Source organism: Balearica regulorum, chromosome 1, assembly GCF_011004875.1.
Source record: "Balearica regulorum gibbericeps isolate bBalReg1 chromosome 1, bBalReg1.pri, whole genome shotgun sequence".
NCBI classification, from domain to species: Eukaryota; Metazoa; Chordata; class Aves; order Gruiformes; family Gruidae; genus Balearica; species Balearica regulorum.
Genome location: NC_046184.1, coordinates 209411180 through 209430103, shown reverse-complemented (window position 1 = coordinate 209430103; position 18924 = coordinate 209411180). Strand labels below are relative to the sequence as shown.

Here is an 18924-nt window from a genome sequence, read left to right as displayed (position 1 = left end):
GGATTCCTTTGAAACATGACCTCTAAGATACTATCAGACATGACATCATAGGACAAACAGATCTTCATTTACATGCTGTGAGGCTATTCCTATTTCTCTAGGCATCTCATTAGGACTGATATTTTTTAACTGCTGTTGCTAAAAGTTGACCAGTTTGCAGACTGTATTATTCAGTCTTAGCAAGGAGTAATATTTTACTCAATGCATTTGAAATTGTTAGTGAATTAAGATGTTATGTGAGCACAGGTGGTAGAAATCAGCCTAGAGTCTCCTCCCCCTCCAATTCACAAATTCCCTGGATGTTGCATATGTGAGTCAATATCAAACCCCTCGTCTCCATGGAGAGAAAACATGGAATTAGGTGGGATGAATCTGAAGAGCATAATAAATGAAAACAGCTCCATACATTTTCCAGCACAGGATCTTATAACCAGTATGCTGCTGTCTTTAAGGTCGTCTTCTCCTCCTGAGGACAGTAGATGGTGTTTGAGTAAGAGTAAATGCAAAGTGTATTGGTTCTGAACATCTCTGTCACTAATCAATGCTATCTAGTGTATGCCAGGTCAGCAAAATTATATCTTGAAAGCATTGATTACATTTTGCATTATTATGGTATTTTAAACAAGTTTTATCAAGACGAAAAATATGCATAGCCAAATATGATTGTTTTGGTCAAGAGACAGACATATGTCAAAGCTCCCAAGTCCTGGATCACATAAAGTAACTGATATGGGCTTGAACAGAGTGTGAGTGTGTGTTTAGCAGCTGCTGACAATGAAAGAGAAGGCAGGAGTGTGTCATGGACTCCATTGAGTAGTCTTTGGCTCACAATTCCAGATTTCAAAACCTTAAGTAAGTGATGCAAAGAAATCACCTGCAGAAAATAAATTAATAAAATAAAGGGGTCAATCTCTATTTTCAGCAGGTTCCTCAAGCCAACAGCACTGACTGCTGAGTAATTGCTCCCTGACATCACAGCATAATAAAATCAGGTTGATATCAGTAAAAGGCAAGCCTCTCCCCGAGAAAGATTAATTTCTTCTTCAATATCTCTTTTATGAAGGTGAAATCTATGATACTGGCAAGAACACCTCCCCCTCCCCGAGGCTGATAGCCAAGCTGAATGGAAATCAAAACTGGAAACCTTCACTAAGCCGGTTCAGGAGAAGCCAAATCTAATAACATTTTACAGACAAGGATTTCTTCTAGCGATAAAGAGCAGGATGTTAACTGCGAGAGCCAGATTTTGATATCCCTCATACACATGTAAATCTAAAGTACATTTTTTGCATTGATTAGAGGAGCTCTGTATTTACACCAAGCTATCAGGACGCATCCATCAGTTGGGATGATTGTAGCCTGAGATTAAGACAAACAGTCTACAAAGAAAGACAACAAATAGAAACCTCTATGAAGAGAGAGGTCACAGTGCCCTATTCTTTGCATAGAAGAATGTCTCCATGGAGACAGACACATTCAGATTGGAAGCAAGACAACTTTTAACAGCAAGAGTAATTAACTGTTGCAACATAATTAAAGGATGTAGCTGATTAATCATCTCCTGGAGGCCTTACATTTAGACCAAATGTCTTTCAATAAGATATACACTGGTTTAGTCACAAGTTCTTGGGCCTGATAACACTCGCATTAGAGAAAAGAACGATTTCTTCCACTGCTTGATTTACTGGGTAAAATTCCGTGACCTGTGTTATGCCAAAGTTCTGAGTGTCTGAGCACAATAGTTTCTTCTAGCATTTAGATCTATGGTGCAATGTGAAAACTCACAACACGCAAGCCTGCTTTAAGGTGAGCAGATTAAGAGATTGCGTGTATTCAGCGATACACAGAAACCAATCTTTAACATATTCTCTACATTGTTCATTTGAGCGGAGGGTCTGCTCATGGGTGGGATGATCTGGCATTATGCTTCTCTTCACACAGGTAATAGATAACCTAGGGTAGAGGAAATTCTGCCCCCACGTTTGTAAAACTAGACAGTAAGAGCAGATGAGGGAGAGGAAAAATAGACAATATACGTCATTACTTCCTCTGCCCTTCCTTTTCCTTATATATATTTATCTTCCTTTGCATATTTGAATTTGGATATAATAAACAGTCCCATGCAATTTCTTTGAGTTTGGAATAGACCCTAATCATTCCACACAGTAAATATGTGAATATTTATTCATTAATATAAACATGTGAATATGTAGGGACCACAAAATATATGTGCCCCAGTTCTTACTTGTAAAAATCAATTAGTTTGCAGCTACTGGATTATTTAAATCTACTCATCATAGATAAATCTGCATACATCTTTGCTTTTCTGTGAACAGCAGTTATTCAAGCTAGAATCCACTTTAGATCTCTTGAAGCAGTGAAATATTGTGTGCTGTCTGACTGCATTTGTCAGGGGAAAAAGAAATCAAATCACCAGCGCTGAATCATTGCAACATACACGAAGGTGGCAGAAATCTTAGTACTGCTCCTGGTACAACCACTGATAATGTTGTCTTTCATCTAAGAAAATGGACCTCGTGTGTCCACACAGTCATTCCATGTAGCTAGAGAGTTAGATCACACACATTCACACTGTACAGGCTTCCAAATGGGCATGCAATAGTCCTGATATGAAAACCTTGTGTGCTGCTGCAATGTCAGTAAAAACTCTAGTTTGTTTTCCTGAGAGTCGGGATTAAACAATCCCACGCTACACCAGTTTGATCACAGTGTCTGTAAACACAGAACCTAAGTCAGGGTCTCATAACACAAATCTATGCCAAATTAACAGTTAAAAGGAGAGGGTTTTGTTTTGGTTTGGTTTGGTTTTTTTTTACTTCAAGTTTAATTTGCAGTGCTACAGAAGATAATCAAAGGTTAATTTTTCAAATATACTTAGAAACATATTGGCATCACATATCATCCCACAGTCAATATGCTTACCTCCTATCTTTAAGTTATTTTTAGCTTTTAAAACTATTGTTTGGTACCTAGGAAAGCTACCATAGGCCTGCAAAACTCAGCACTGTTTATATTCACGTTCTCAGCTCTAAAGAAATATGTTCTCTTTCTTGACAAGAAACAGGGAATATAGACTTCATTGTCGTCCACCTACCTACCTCAAGTTGCCCGGAGTACATCGTGAGGAGAGCTTTCTGGATCTGCTGCAGAGAGTTCACACTCTGCCCAAATTAATTCAGACACAGTTCAGTGGGAAAGATACGGGACTTGCAGCCCTACCCGTCTCTGACACCATTCACACACCCATTCCCATCCCACAGTGTCATCAGTGAGATCAGGACTCCACCTGCTTCTGGTTTCCATCAGTTGTAGTTATATCTTACTGCCTGAAACAAGGCTGACCCAGATTTAGTTTGAGATTCAGAAGTTCTGCTCCACCAGCATGATTTAGAAATACCCAATGACCACTGCCTCATCCCGTGTCCCTCCGTTCTGCGAAAAAGGGGGATCACAGTCTGCCTGTCTCATAAGACTGTTGAGAGAGTATTATGATAGCTGAAAAACTGCATTAGGAGAAGAGAGGAATAAGATTAAGCAGGGTCAAGATGCACTGTGGTCTATCTGCTTGCTTTTCTTTTATACAACAATTAATCCAGCGAATAGAATGAAGTTGGAAGGAGCTTTTGGAGGTGACCCGGTCCAACCCCTTGTTCCAAGGAGGGACCCCTTAGATCGGGTTGCTCAGGGCCTCTTCCAGTCAAGTTTTGAATACCTCCAAAGATGAAGACTTTACAACCTCTCTGGGGAACTTGTTGCAAGGTTTACCATTCTCTTAATAAAAAAATCCAAATATATAAGAGTAGTTCCCCTTGGTAACACTTACGATCCCATCTCTGTAAGCGAACAATCAAACAAACAGGGATTTATGTATCCAGCTATCCTGTTACCCCAGCCTAGAATTAGCCATCTAGACTTCTGCAGTGCAAGGAAGAGCCCACACAGAGCCTCCAAAATCAACATTCTGCTTTGATCTGTACCCCAACTAGACAGCATGAAATACTATAAAAGGCCTGCCCTGCATAACGATGAAGGTGCCTGATTTAGGTAGATTGAAGCCCTTCCCTCTACCTGAGAGTTGTACCTAAAACCTTTACCTGGGGTTGCTCACTTCAGCAAGGTCAGTCCTTTCCCACACATGATTCAGGCAGAATAGTCCCTGTGTAAGAAGTGAGCTTCCATTTCCCCCTGTGATACAGCTGAAGCAGAGACTGCAGATGTCCTAGCAGTGGGAACTGTAAGGTATTATGGTGTGGATTTCCTTCAGTCTCTCCAGTCAAAGATTTTAGTTTTGTATAAATTACTCAGACATTCAGTGAGCCCAGGAAAGAGCAAGAATACAACTTTCAGGAAAGCACTCACCTTGGGCAGTGAGATTCCAGTCTCTGATGCAGTCAATAATGTGGATTTTATAAAAAGATAGTTCCAAAACATGCAGTCTCTGGCCATTTAGGAATACCCTGAGATGTATCTCAGGTGTGGGGGGTTTGTTTGGTTGCTTTTTTGTTTCTTTCTTTGTGTGGTCAGTCCCTCACCTGTACTGAGAAAACTTTATTGATCAATGAATTTTTCCTCCAATTTGTAATTAGCTTTCTAGGCAGACTAAAATCCATTAAGTAATTCCTTTAGAATTTGCAGATTCCTCCTATGTACAAAACTACATTCCATTCAATCCTGCTTTTTTTTTTTTTTTTATTGCACATTGGAATTCAAAAAGAGAAGGGGACAGGAGAATGAAGAAAAAGCCACAGGAATTACCTCTGCTTAAGCTAACTTTATTGAATAACAGGCCATTTTTCCTGCCTCCTTATCTAACTCGAACATGGCATAACCATTGGTTTATTTGAATGATGGTGTAGATTTTAACATCAGGCTGTATACCCTCTGTTCCATTTATCAGGGTGTATTGCATCCAGTTTATAAATTGCTGTTCTTCCCCTATTTGCAGCCATGTAGCTCAGCTCATTCGCACGATCATTAATGCCAATGTTTTCTCTGGGGAGTGAAATTAAGCTACTCTGAAAATTCATTACTGTCTTTATCAAGATTAACATGCCAATGTTCTTGTAAGTATTTTCTTCTCCTTGCTGTTATATTTGTAGATTCTCGGTGTATGCACTTTAATTCAGTTTTTTCTTCCAAAATACCTATATACGTATTGCTGCAGATCAGGCATGCGTTGTAGGTGCAAAATTGATGGCCTCCCAAGGTGACTCCAGCTGACCCAGGTGACACAGTGACATGTGAATAACCTTTCATAAACTTTTTAAATTTCATCTTAAAAACAGCTGTTTAGACAAAAAGTTTATCTATTGTAAAGCTGTTCTAGAGCCACATCCACCTGAGAGTTTATTAACTTTATTAACTTGTTTATTAACATTTTTCTTTCAACCATCATTACCATTCAATGCGATGTATTTAAAGACAGAAATTATATTATTCAGGCTTCGTTTTGCTCCACTAAACAAAGACAAATCTTCTGGGCTCCCATTTCATGACAGGCTCTTCAGATTACACTAATAACCCCGCTCTGCAGCTGTCCCCACTTTGATTCTCTCTTCCTCAGACATCAGTGACTACCAGTCTGCAACAATCAGAAGATGATTTACAGAATCCTGTAAAGCAGGACAAACACTCTTCTATTTTTCCTGAAAATACCTTTCCAAGATCCCATTTGACTTTTTCATATATTGGTTTCTCTTTTCTCCCGCACCCTCTCTTCCTAAGTGCTGAACTCTCGAGGAACCACAGAAATGAGCATTAATCAGTGAGGAAAAAGGAGTATTTGTGGCAGGCAAGACAGGAACTTCATCACTCTGAGCTTCACGCTTAGTCAATAGAGATCATTACGCACTTCAGAACTACTCTGGAAGCCACTTTAAAACTTGAATCTCCCTTGGCAGGTGTCAGAATTTCTCACTGATTTACAGACAAAGCTTAAGATGACTATGATCCTGGAGTGGACTATTTAGGTTAGATACCTAAAGATATGGAAGATTTGTGCCCGCTACAATTTCTTTTAGCCTGGTCTCCAAAACCATCTGATACTTCTTGTACAATTGCTCTTTTTCTCCTTTCTACTGGTTAATATTTTGCCATCATTAGAAAATACCAGGGATTAAACATACATTATACTTATATCAGTTACAAAAGCATTACATGAAACTAGTCCTGGTGTTGATCACTGAAGGCTTCTGTGCAGAACCTTATGCAATGTCATACCTTCTTTTTCCACATCACCCAGTTTCCAGCCCACCTCAGTTTCATGGCAGCATTTTCCAACTACTAGGAAACCCAAACCCTAATTAATTTCTTCTGTAGCACTATATAGGCACTTAACAAGCCTGAACAGAGAAAACCCAAACCACATTTTCTCTCTTTAGGGAGAATAAAATAAAATAAATCAATAATGTCATGAAAAAAAGATGAAAAATATCTGGGATCTTACATTTACTTCCATATCATTTTCTTCAAATTTTGTTTGAAAGCAAACATACTACAGAGACATGGTTTGTGGATAATGAGATCATTCCACCCACACAAACATGCATTAAAGCGTATCCATTGTCTATGTTATTCTCCAGTATTACAATGACACCCCTAAAATAATGCTTTCTTTAAAGAATCCCAAAAAGATGTTCTAAAAGTCCATGTAAAAGAGACCTTGCTGCGAAGTTTATGATTTCACAGATAACTAGTCTTAATCCTCTAGGACCAAAATTAGCCAACACTCCCTCTAATTTTACTGAGGAGTTTTTCTTCCACTTCAGCTGTGGTCCTTTGCACTTCCATATCTTCCTTACTACCAATCAACTTGCCTTTGCCTTCATATTCTATGATCTTCATCTTTATGAAGACCGTTATTCAGCACACGTAATTTTAAATACTTATCTAAAGTACCCAAGTTAGGAGGGCAGTAATCCAAGGTCACTAATGAAGAGGTTAAACAAAATGGAGGGTTGAATCACCCCTTGGAAGTGACTCTCCATTGAGTGGATAGGGTCTCTGGAACAATTTAGTTAGCAGCTTGAAGAAAAATGAAATAGAGTTATCTATTCCACCACTTCTATGCCAAGAAATGTTTGTTTTGGCTTAGGGCCAAGACTGAATTACTTTTAATGTTGACTCAATCTGTTCTTGTTCTTGTTCATAACTTTGCACACAGCAATGGTAGACTTCAGCGATCTGTTTTTATTTACTTTGCAAGATTTAACTCATCTTGACTTTTACAATTTTTACTTCATTACTATTGTGGATATCCATGATACATTACCTAAATAAACTTTTTGAGGGATTTTAGAGCTCTTCTCTCCATTTTCAATGGGAAAATCCATTCCCAGTGGATTCCATTCCAATAGATACCATTAACTGGGATGAAAACTTTGGATAAGAAAGCCATCTTTGCCTTAGTGCTGGTCCTACTTTATATTTGACTGTCTGATCCTGAGTAGTTTAATTTCTATAATTCATTATTTTTCTTAATTTCTCAAATACCTGTTCTTTTGAAATTAACTCTCTTTCAATAAACAATAACGTTTATACAAAATATATTCATTTAATTAAAACTGAGTAAGCTCACAGCTAGAATTTTTTAATGTCTCATTATTCATTTCAATAAAACAAAGCACATTTAATAATAATACATTTTCAGTTATTAAATATCTCAATAAGCTGTAGAGAGCTGCAAACAAATTAAGATCCTTGGAAAACAAAGAAGACTATGCAAAGATTCAAGTGGAGTGAAAATCTATGTGTCTGTGCTTGTATACATAACTGCTTTCTTTAATACATGCCTGCAGGTTAAGAAAGATATTTATCAGGAAACAAAGGTAACATTTATATTAGTATATTAAAGCAGCACCAGAGAACATTTCCCAGTACTGAAACATGATTCTCTATGGCATTAAATTGCTATAATAGCCCCCGGAATAATTTTTGCCTGGATCAAATAGAACTGTCCCAAATAATTCCCAGGCACAGTTGGAGACAGTATGAATCATGAAGTATTCAAAATAGGCAGGTCTGGTGTGATCAGATTGTACCAGCTTTTCAAGAACAACCAAATTAAGATTCTTCAGGTATAGCAACTGAAAATTCAGAATTGCACGACATTTATTACTGTAAAGCTCACAAGGAGGATTCTGCCTCTGTATGTTCACACAAGGGCTTCTGCAAAATGGAAGACTGGACGAGGGACAGGACAAGCACAAGTAACATAGATTAGTCTGCAGCCACTTCTTCGATCCAGTCCTCATTATATCGGATTTGCCTTCAGGTTAACCTATTTCAAAAAGACTAGAATTACTCTTAGAAATGTGAGAAATATAAGGTCTTGACATGAGAACTGGAATAGTGTCCAAAGTTCCATGTGGGTCGTTATAATTTTCAGACACAACTTTGAGCTACCAGCATATTACAAGCATCATTTTTCATATCAACAGCACAAATATGTAGAACCAGCATTTTGCTAGCCCTCAGTGATTTCCAACAGCAAGTTTATTCCAAGGTGCTGGTTTTACAGAATTTACAATAATATATCTGTTTCTGCTTCAGTCAAGACCTAAGAGTCAAGAGGCTTTGCTCAGAGAAAAGTACCGCAGGGAAGAAAATGAATAAACTGATTGCCACACACAGTAAGAGGTCTTGATGAAACATGTAATTAAGGCAAGTGGCAATTCCTTCATCAGCATTGTTCTTTTTCTAGCAGATAATACTAAAAACTTGTCAAACATGCATTCAGAAGTCTATTGTCTATCAGCTTTTTGATTGGCTGCTTCTTGCAGTCAGTCTGTATAGAGAAGAAATAGCAAAAGATTTCAGAGCACTTGCTGAACCAGAACCCTGCAGAATACATGATGGATTGAAACTGCCATCTCTTTTTTGTCCAATTCCATTGCACTCCGGACTAACGAAATAAAACAGCCGATGAAAGGAAAGGACTCAGCCTTTAACAGTAAGATAAGTCAAGACTGCGTGTGCTACTATTTGGGAATGGAAATTCTTTTCATAAATTACTTATGATGACATATATGGGCACTAGCTAAGGTGAAGGTACCCTGGTGCTAGATGCTATTCAAATGCATAAGAAGAGAGAGGAAAAGTTTTCAGTGCAAATAAATAGACAACAGAATCACAGTGATACACAAAGAAATACAGAGTGATATTAAAAAAAAAAAAAAAAAAAAAAGTAGTTCTTGGTTTATGAGAGAAATCCTCATGTTCCTGTTGAACAAACTGGTGATGCCTGGTTACACTTAATGATGCTGAAGTACATGACAGGATGCCATACAAGCACATCATTGAGTCAAGTAGCTCAGACAAAGAACCATGTAAGTAGGGGGTGTTTTTTCCACAACTGGTTTATCCACAGATAGGTCAGGCATCTCTGCTTGATACTGAATTCCTGAATAACTCAGGAGATTGTTCAACTGCAGGACTGGGAGTTTCTGTATGGATTTCTATAAGAGAGGTTAGGCATCTAACATGTCATTGGTAAGTTATCAGTAGCCATTTGTTAATTTGTAAACTATCCATAACCTTAAAGCAATGTGTGATTGGAAGGCAGGCAGTAAATATCCTTTCTTACTACAAAATCCTTCCTATCAGAAAGTGTCACTCAGTATCTTTGTGGAGACTTTTCACTTGCAAAGATAATATTGAGTCAAAAACATCACTATAGACTTTAGAATATTACATTTTATAGATTAAAAAGTTTCAAGCAAAGCCCATAAATAGGCAATATTCACGATCTGACCAACACCCTGAGATATGTAATTACTTTGTATATTGCCCCAAATACTTTTTTAGATTATGTTTAAACCCAAAGCAATCAGTCTTATTATTTATTTAATAAATTTTGCATGCCAGGCAAAATGCTAATCTTTGAAGTCAGACCATCATCTCATATATCCATGCAGATTAACAAAATAGTTTCATTGCAAATGTCACCATCATTAATTTTAGAGGACAGCAAAAGCAGCCGTTGGGCATATGAACTCTAACCCATGACTGTCCAGAGGTGTGGTGTGTAGGTGATAAGACTATAGCAAATCCCACTAACAGAAAATGACAATGCACAAGTTCCAAGTCTTCCCATTTTTCATAAAAAAAAGAAACCCAAGCCACCTCTTCCCCTTTTCCTATAAAATTATTATCTATTTTCTACAGAGAAAAATGAAGGAAAATGTTATAAAAATATTTTTTCACACTAATGCAAACAGCAAATGCACACAAAAACCTCTCAAATATTGTCATAGTTCTAGTTATGATTTTTTTACAAACTCCTCTACAAAATTGTGAAGCAATTATTCATTTCTTGCTTATGTAATGAAGCTAGTAGCACCTCTACCATGTTCATATCAAAATGATGTATTTATCTAGCCAGAGAGAAACCATCAGCTTATGAGAAGTTATTAACATGATTGATTTGAAGAGCCATTTTAGAAAGCAAAATTCAGTCATTTCTACTTGACATATTTAGGACAAATCAACTACTTATAAAATGCAAACACAGTTTTGAGTTATTGATGTATTCCATAGTTTGCTTTTGCTTGAAATTCAACTATGTCTGCACAAATATTTAGTCCTTTGAGAGCACCTTGCTGCATTCTCACTTCTGATGTGAAGAACAAATTCAGGCCTTGTGCTTCCCACTGAATTTACACAAACAATGGCTGAAGGACCCAATGTGGCACCTCTCATACAGTAACAGGTTATGACCATCAACCATGAAAGATAGCCAAGTACAAGGGAGACGAGAGATCTGGGAACCAAGATGGGTACCACGACAGACCTCCAGCACAACATGCCAGCTTTCAGTCCTTTGGTTCCCTAGTAGTAAAATTACATTTAAATTGTGAAGCATTTCAGGGCCTGTAGATGGCATGTTCTGAATAGGATCTAGGGTGTATTAAATACTCAGATCTAGAAATTGTATCGGTGAAACAGTTCATCTTAAACACCTTTGCTATTTTCTGCGCTTTGTTTCTCTTATCTTTCTCCTTCACATAGACCTTTGATATTCGGTTTCCTTCCCTCTTGCTAAGCATCCTCTTGGCATTCATATCCAATCTGCACAGAGTTCACTCCCGCCCTTCCACAGCCCAGCTGATAAAATAATCCATGATGAGATTGCTGCAAGTGGCATTATATAGTGCTCATGTCTTTGAACTGACATCCCAGCGAGAGAGACAGGGCAGGGAGAGCACTGCCAAATCCAGGCTGCTCGTTCCAGATTGTCTGTAGACAGAGGATGGCAATGCTCTACTCTTTTAAGGACTCTGGCTACTTTTGGACAGTTTTCTCTATGGACATGATGCTACTTTCTGTGAAGACCTTGACAATTTTTTTTCATTTATTCGTACACACACACTGACACTGCCCCTTCTTCCTCAAAACCTTCCATCTTGTGAGCAAAATCTCACTTTTCATTTCAGTTATATATTAAAGCTTAGGCTGTACACATCTCAATGAAGCCATACATCTTGCAAATGTCAAATTAACTTCCTGATTTGTGTAGGCAAATGTACTGTAAGGTTCTATAGGGCCCATGCACATATAGCAAACGGATCCTTTGGGACCTGCACCTGTATTTTAGCTGGCAGCATAATTAGGCCCCATATGGTTAATGAAATGTAACGTGTCAGTATTTTGTAGGCTAAGATTTGTCACACGGAGGTGTTGGATGTAACACCCACTCTACCAACTGTTCAAGAGTAGAAAAAACAAAATCAGTTAAAAGCTTGTGTGTAAAAGAGAAATAGGAATCAGTCTTCAGGCTTTCATTTTTCCAGGCTTCCAGTGTCCATCCTTCCTTCCTAGGGGAGGTATGTCAGTCAAGGTGCTTTTTCTCAATAATGTTTCAGAGTACCTTCTCTAAGGGCACAAACCTGTGTGTGATTGGTAACAGAACATGTACATAAACTACATGTCCACAAGCTTCTCTGCCCTACATTACCAGTAGTGTTTGAGTGTCCCTTACTCTCCAAAGTATTGATCCTCACAACACTTCCATCACACATTTGAAATGTGGGTGTTTGGAGCAAATGCTTCAAAGACACCCATGTGTGCCAATTCTCAGCCTACAAAATGCCAAACCATTTTAAAATCATTAAGCAGCCCCCCTTGCAGATGGCTGGAGGCATGTCCACAGCAGGCTACGGAAGGGGCTTCAGGCACACCCGGTGTAGCTCTGATCTAGCAGGTTGTGCTGAGCCACTAGCTGAGATCCTAAACTCCACAGTGTCATGTCCCATGCTATACTTCCCAATGGTCTGCCCAATCTGAGCACAACACAGTAATGGTACAGCCTGATGCAACCTTGGTGTGTCTGAACCAGTCTGTCCATCAGAAGGCTTTAGCCTGATCTCTACAATTTCATCAGGACAACATGGGTAGTCCAGCAGAGCACAGAACTGTGTCTCTCACTTCCATGTAAACCATCCCAAACTCCCTGCTCCAGTAGCCACTGCACCATCCTGCTTTCTAAACCAAATATTCTCAGGCCTAATTTTCTAGTTCTGGTGATTTAATTTGACTCCTACTCCTGACCAGAGCAGTTGAATGGAGCTAGAAGACGACAGTACTATGTTTCCAGCCCACAGAGACATAACCTAACCAAACAGCAAAGGCAGATCCACAGCGCAGACTTGAGGATGCAATAGTCTTCCCTCTCATAACACGGCTTAGTATGATGCGTACGCCTTTGCGTGCGGATAGCTTCAACATTGGCCTGACATGGTCATAAGCAACCATGTGTGACTGAGAGGCTTCTCAGCACCTTGCCTCCTGGGTCAGCACCATTTACATGTCACTCCCCCCACAGGTTGGTGCCTGAGGCACTGTCTAGCCCTGCCTGAACAGCCTGCGAACAGCTCTCATAGCAGAATCTGTCTGCATAAACTGTTGGTTGAATACACATGAATAATGCATAGAGCTGTACTAAAATCAGCTTAGGAGCAGGGAAGGAAAAGGACTATGTTAGTCTGGATGATTCAGACAGTTCTAGTTAACAGGCAGAGCAGAGAGAGAGGGAGGGGCAGGAAGGTCACACAATTGAAGAAACAGTCAAATAGCAAATGGTGGAGGAAAAGAGAAATTAGTAAATCCACAGGTCAAGTAATCTTTGTTTTTTCAATAAAACTCTATAGCAGGATGTTGTTATAACCATATAGCTTACACTCCTTGGTTGAATCTTACGTAGCTTACGAGAAGGAACTACATTCCTAGCCTGTCCCAGTCATTGCCTAAGTCTGACTTCTGTACAAAATCCATAAGGTTGAGATCCCTGAATGCATTCTGTACCAGATGCTTCATTTTAAGCTACTTAGGCATGCTGATATTTATGCTTTTGCATAAAAGCCTTTGGATTTGGGAAAAAAAACCCCACACAAACAAACAAACAAACAAACAAACAAAAAAATACCTCCATAGAAATTCTGTCTGAGTGAACAAAACCTTCAGCCTCATATCCAGTAAGATGTGGAGCATCTACATATACCTTTCTTTTCAGTAGGCATGGAGGTGCTAAGAAAGAAGTTGAGTACCTAATTACCCTGTACATTGGTCATTCAAGGGAGAGGTGCAAGTCAGAGGAAGAGCGCTTCTGATCCAACTGCAACATTTTTTAGACCCCTTAAATTTGAGCTAGTCTCATACTTTCCCTTTAGGGAAAGAAATAGGTCAGACAAATTGCCTGTCTTTTTGCATATGCATGAAAATGAGCAAGGTAACTTCACATCCCACAGTGCTGTTAGAAGGAAAAAACCCAAAGAAACCATATATATATGTATATATATAAAACCATGACTGAAGACATATGAGAAGATTATATTGGAAAGATAATATACACTCATATTATCATTTTGGGCACATATCCTAATCTTTTTGAAAGCTTCTGTTAAAGTGAAAAGGATTTGAATCCTGTGTTTTTGTGTAGTAAAGATAAAAGAAAAAGGAAGAACTGCTTACCTACCAACTGTAACCTTGTGTTATACTCATAAAACCAAATGAGCATCACCTGCATATTTTTACTAATTTTTCTCCCTGGACTTCTTTGGAAATTTACAGTAAAATTCTTCTCTGAGCTGCAAAGCCAGCATGGAAATGGGAAAGGAGCTGAACCTCACTGGTCCTCCTCCATCAACAGAAGGTATAAGATCCCTTTCCAAACTTCTTGCTTTTGCTCCTTTTCCATGACTAAATATAGTTTCACTCACTTGCTGTCAGGATGCGTCTATGCTGCCTGTTCGGCACAGCTCTGAGATCACAGCCATCTTCAATACTTTCTGTGAGCCAGGGAACACCCTCAAGAACATGTCAGCATGCTCCCTGACTGTTCACTCATCTTGCTTACAAAGACTGTCTTTGAGGCAACTTGGTAGAGAGAAGATGGATGGACCATGGTTTGGGGCTCCTTAAGTGCAACAAATATTTTGGCCAAGAACCTATTCCAATATAATTGGGAATTTAATTGAGTATGAATATTGTTGAAACTGACGAAGGTGAAATAGAGGAAGAATTTCAGCTTATTTTTCACCTTCAAGGCTTTGCTTGCAAATGAAAAAATGTCCTGTTATTCACTAAATGCCAAATCTGCAAATTGAACGACTGTGATATGCAAGGCTTTAAGACAAAATAAATGTAGAATTACTGAATAATATGTCTAGTTTGAAGCAGATTTTTAAAAATGAGAATCTGGACTTTAAATCCTAAACGTCAGAAGACATCTGGACTGTCTGGACTCTACAGGTGAAAGAACTTATAAAACAGTGTGCAAATTTGATGGTCTGTATGTTAGCGAGAGCTCAGTCTGCATTGGTTGATAGTCATGATTACATAAACCAAAAGTTTTAGAAATTTCCAAATCAGTGCATTCAATCTTATACATACAATTATCTATCTGAAATTGTTTTATAATCTTATTTTGACTGGGGAGAGATAAGAGGGAAAAAAAGTTAAACCTAACTGGGGAGGGAGAAGCAAGAAGTTAAGGTACCCAGAAAAAGAGATGATAGGAAAAGAAAAAAAAACCCACACCAATCATTGAGGAAGGTGAGATAGTAAGCCAGATGGGCAGAAGATGACTTATGACAAGATGGAGGCAGATAACTGTAAAAGGGAAAAATAAACGATACATGTTTATAGGCCACCACTGCATTGGTTTGCTAATAAGGTAAGAAACAGCAGATTGTATGCTGATCTGTGGAGAATAATTTCCTGCCTGACTGCAAGTTGAAGAAGTAAATGGAGTACTAATTCCTGTACAAAGGAACAAAACCAGGATACATGCTCTTAAAAAAGGATTTGACAAAACTGGAAAGGTTTATACAAGATCTATTGTTAGAGCAAGTCCAGATGAGGACAACAAAGATGATCAGAGGACTGGAGCACCTCTCCTATGAGGACTGGCTGAGAGAGTTAGGGTTGTTCAGCCTGGAGAAGAGAAGGCTCCAGGGAGACCTGATAGCAGCCTTCCAGTACCTGAAGAGGCCTACAGGAAAGATGGTGAGGGACTGTTTACAAGGGCATGGAGTGACAGGACAAGGGGTGGTGGCTTTAAACTAAAAGAGGGTCGATTTAGATTAGATGTTAGAAAGAAATTCTGCACTGTTAGAGTGGTGAGGCACTGGAACAGGTCGCCCAGAGAAGTTGTGGAGGCCTTCTCCCTGGAAGTGTTCAAGGCCAGTTTGGATGCAGGTTTGGGCAACCTGGTCTAGTGGAGGGTGTCCCTGCCCATGGCAGGGTGACTGGAACTAGGTGATCTTTGAGGTCCCTTCCAACCCAAACCATTCTATGATTCAGTTTTGGGCCCCTCACCATGGGAGAGAGTGTGAATGCGTCCAAAGAAGAGCAATGAAGCTGGAGAAGGGTCTAGAGCACAAGTCTTATGAGGAGTGGCTGAGGGAGCTGGAATTGTTTAGTCTGGAGAAAAGAAGGCTGAGGGGAGACCTTATTGATCTCTATGACTACGTGAAAGGAGGTTGTAGCCAGGTGTGTGTTGGTCTCTTCTCCCAAGTAACAAGTGATAGGACAAGAGGAAATGGCCTCAAATTGTGATGGGGAGGTTTACACTGGATGTTAGGAAAAATATCTCCACCGAAAGGGTTATCAATCATTGGAACAGGCTGCCCAGGAAAGTGATTGATTCACCATCCCTAAAGGTATGTAAAGGACGTATAGATGCGGTGCTTAGGGACATGGTTTAGTGATGGACTTGGCAGTGCTAAGTTAATGGTTGGACTTTATGATCTTTAAGGTCTTTTCCAATCTAAACAATTCTATAATTCTATAAGAATAACTTAACATCTGGAAAAATCTGCTTTACAGAAGTGATTGGGAAATAAAGCTCTTTGGTTTAGCCAAAAGAAAGATTAGAACAACGTTTGAAGAAAGGATAATTCACGGTTTGAACAGACTACCCAAAGGTGAAATCAGCTCTGTTTTTATATGAAGTCCTTAAGTGAAGATACTCTGTGTGTATCTTCATAAACAATATGTTTTAGCCTAAGAAATAACTACCAATGACTAGTTGTCATTTTATTATCTATCTTACATAGCAAAAATTAAGACATGGAGAAAAGACTTCTGTAATTTCAAATCAGTGAAAGGAGAACATGTTCTGTGACTCTGCCATGCTAGATCATCTGTAGTTTATATATGCTTGCCTAAAGCTTTATACACTCCAAAATAGCAACGTTGGACAACGGTTCACCTGCTGCAACTATCTTGTTCACAAAAACTTTGCAATGTGCTAAGGTAATTTCCTAGATCCTGATCATAGTCCTCTCACTACAATTGTGCACATTTCTTTTGGCAGTACCTCTATTAATCTTCCTCCTAAGGCCTGTAACATCATCTAGGAAGTTAGAAGAAATCTGTATCAGGAAGAAAAGGTTAAAAAAACCCAAAAAACAAACCCTAGGTAAGGACAAATAAAAAGCATTTTACTAGATCACAGCAGACTGAGGAACAGACAATTTTCCTCATCTTTCCACTGTTCTCAGCAGTTAGGTTGGATTTTGGCAGTGGGATTTGTTCAGTGAGCTGGTTTACCAGCCACCCCAGTTATTATCTTTCCAACTTGTCTAGTATGTATTGCACTTCTAGCAATACCCATTCTTTATACATTGTTTGTCTGCCCTTTGACAATGTAATTGATTTTATATGCAGGTTTCCACATATATCACCTGGATCAGGTATCTGGCCAGCCATAAATGCTGCCAGACACATCTAGGGAAAAAAAAAACCCACAACAAAACACCAAAGGAAACAACAACAAAACCCCCAAAACAACAACAACAACAAAAACCCACCAAAAAAAAACCCCAAACCAACACAAAACCCCCTCAGTTAGAGGAAATCTTAACTGTGCTTTTCTCCAGTCAGCATATTTAGAATGAGTTAAATTATGTTAGTTTAAAAACAAGTCTATGATTTATGAATGTGCTTGTCTCAAAATTCAGTTGCCAAGGTAGATGGCAACCGTTCTGTTAATAACCTTCCCAATCACTTCTTTAATGTATACACATACAATGTATTTATGTATAATACTCTGCATTACAACATGGTATGTTTCTACATCATCAGGAGCCTGCAATCAGATTTTAGTACAATGGATGCAATGTTATTCTCTGTCCAGTGGCTTCCAAATTAAATAATAGCAAAATCTATAATTTTTGGTTCACCTCCAAGATCACTGTCTCCTGCATGATTCAAGAATGCAGGCCTTTTGCCATTCTTAGCTTTGTTGTGCCAAGGGAAGTTTAGATTGGATATTAGGAAAAATTTCTTTGATGAAAGGGCTGTCAATCACTGGAACAGGCTGCCCAGGGAAGTGGTTGAGTCACCATCCCTGGAGATATTTAAAAGATGCATAGATGTGGTGCTTAAGGACATGGTTTAGTGGTTGGACTTGGCAGTGTTAGGTTAACGGCTGGACTTGATGATCATAAGTGTCTTTTCCAACCTCAATGATTCTATAATTCTATGACCAATGTAAATATTGGTTCTACTTCTTACCTACACAGGAACTTTCTGATTTGGAAACAACATGGATTTAAGTTCTGCACTATTAAGCTATCTACAATATATTTTTGATGCATAAAGATACTGACAAGTGTAGGACACCTTCATTTAGGCTTGCCAACGTGATGCCCAAGGCTTGCCAATGTGACACCCAGTCTTGCCAATGTGAGCTGCCCATCTACAAGAAGGGCTCGAAAGAGGATCCGGGAAACTACAGACCTGTCAGCCTGACCTCGGTGCCAGAGAAGGTTATGGAAGAGTTCATCTTGGGTGCGCTCACGAAGTATGTGCAAGACAACCAGGGGATCAGGCCCAGCCAGCATGGGTTCATGAAAGGCAGGTCCTGCCTGACCAACCTGATCTCCTTCTATGACCTGGTGACCCGCCTAGTGGATGAAGAAAAGGCTGTGGGTGTTATCTACCTGGCCTTCAGTAAAGAGTTCGACATGGTCTCCCACAGCATTCTCCTAGAGAAGCTGGTGGCTCATGGCTTAGACGGATGCACTCTTTGCTGGGTAAAAAACTGGCTGGAAGGCTGAGCCCAGAGAATAGTGGTGAACAGAGTTAAATCCAGTTGGCGGCCAGTCAAAAGTGGTGTTCCCCAAGGCTCAGTCTTGGGGCCGGTCTTGTTTGACATCTTTATCAATGATCTGGACGAGGGGATTGAGTGCACCCTCAGTAAGTTTGCCGATGACACCAAATTGGGAGGGAGTGTTGATCTGCTTGAGGGTAGGAAGGCTCTACAGAGGGATCTGGACAGGCTGGATCGTGGGCCAACGCCAACTGTATGAGGTTCAACAAGGCCAAGTGCTGGGTCCTGCACTGGGTCACAACAACCTCATGCAACGCCACAGGCTTGGGGCAGAATGGCTGGAAAGCTGC

The 18924-nt window shown here is 39.4% G+C and overlaps 1 protein-coding gene across 4 annotated transcripts in view; it reads right to left on the bottom strand.

Annotated features, from left to right (window-relative positions):
* Positions 1 to 18924, bottom strand: part of GRM5 (glutamate metabotropic receptor 5) — a 284776-nt gene that overhangs the window by 246525 nt on the left and 19327 nt on the right. The gene's annotated exons all lie outside the window — the stretch shown is intronic.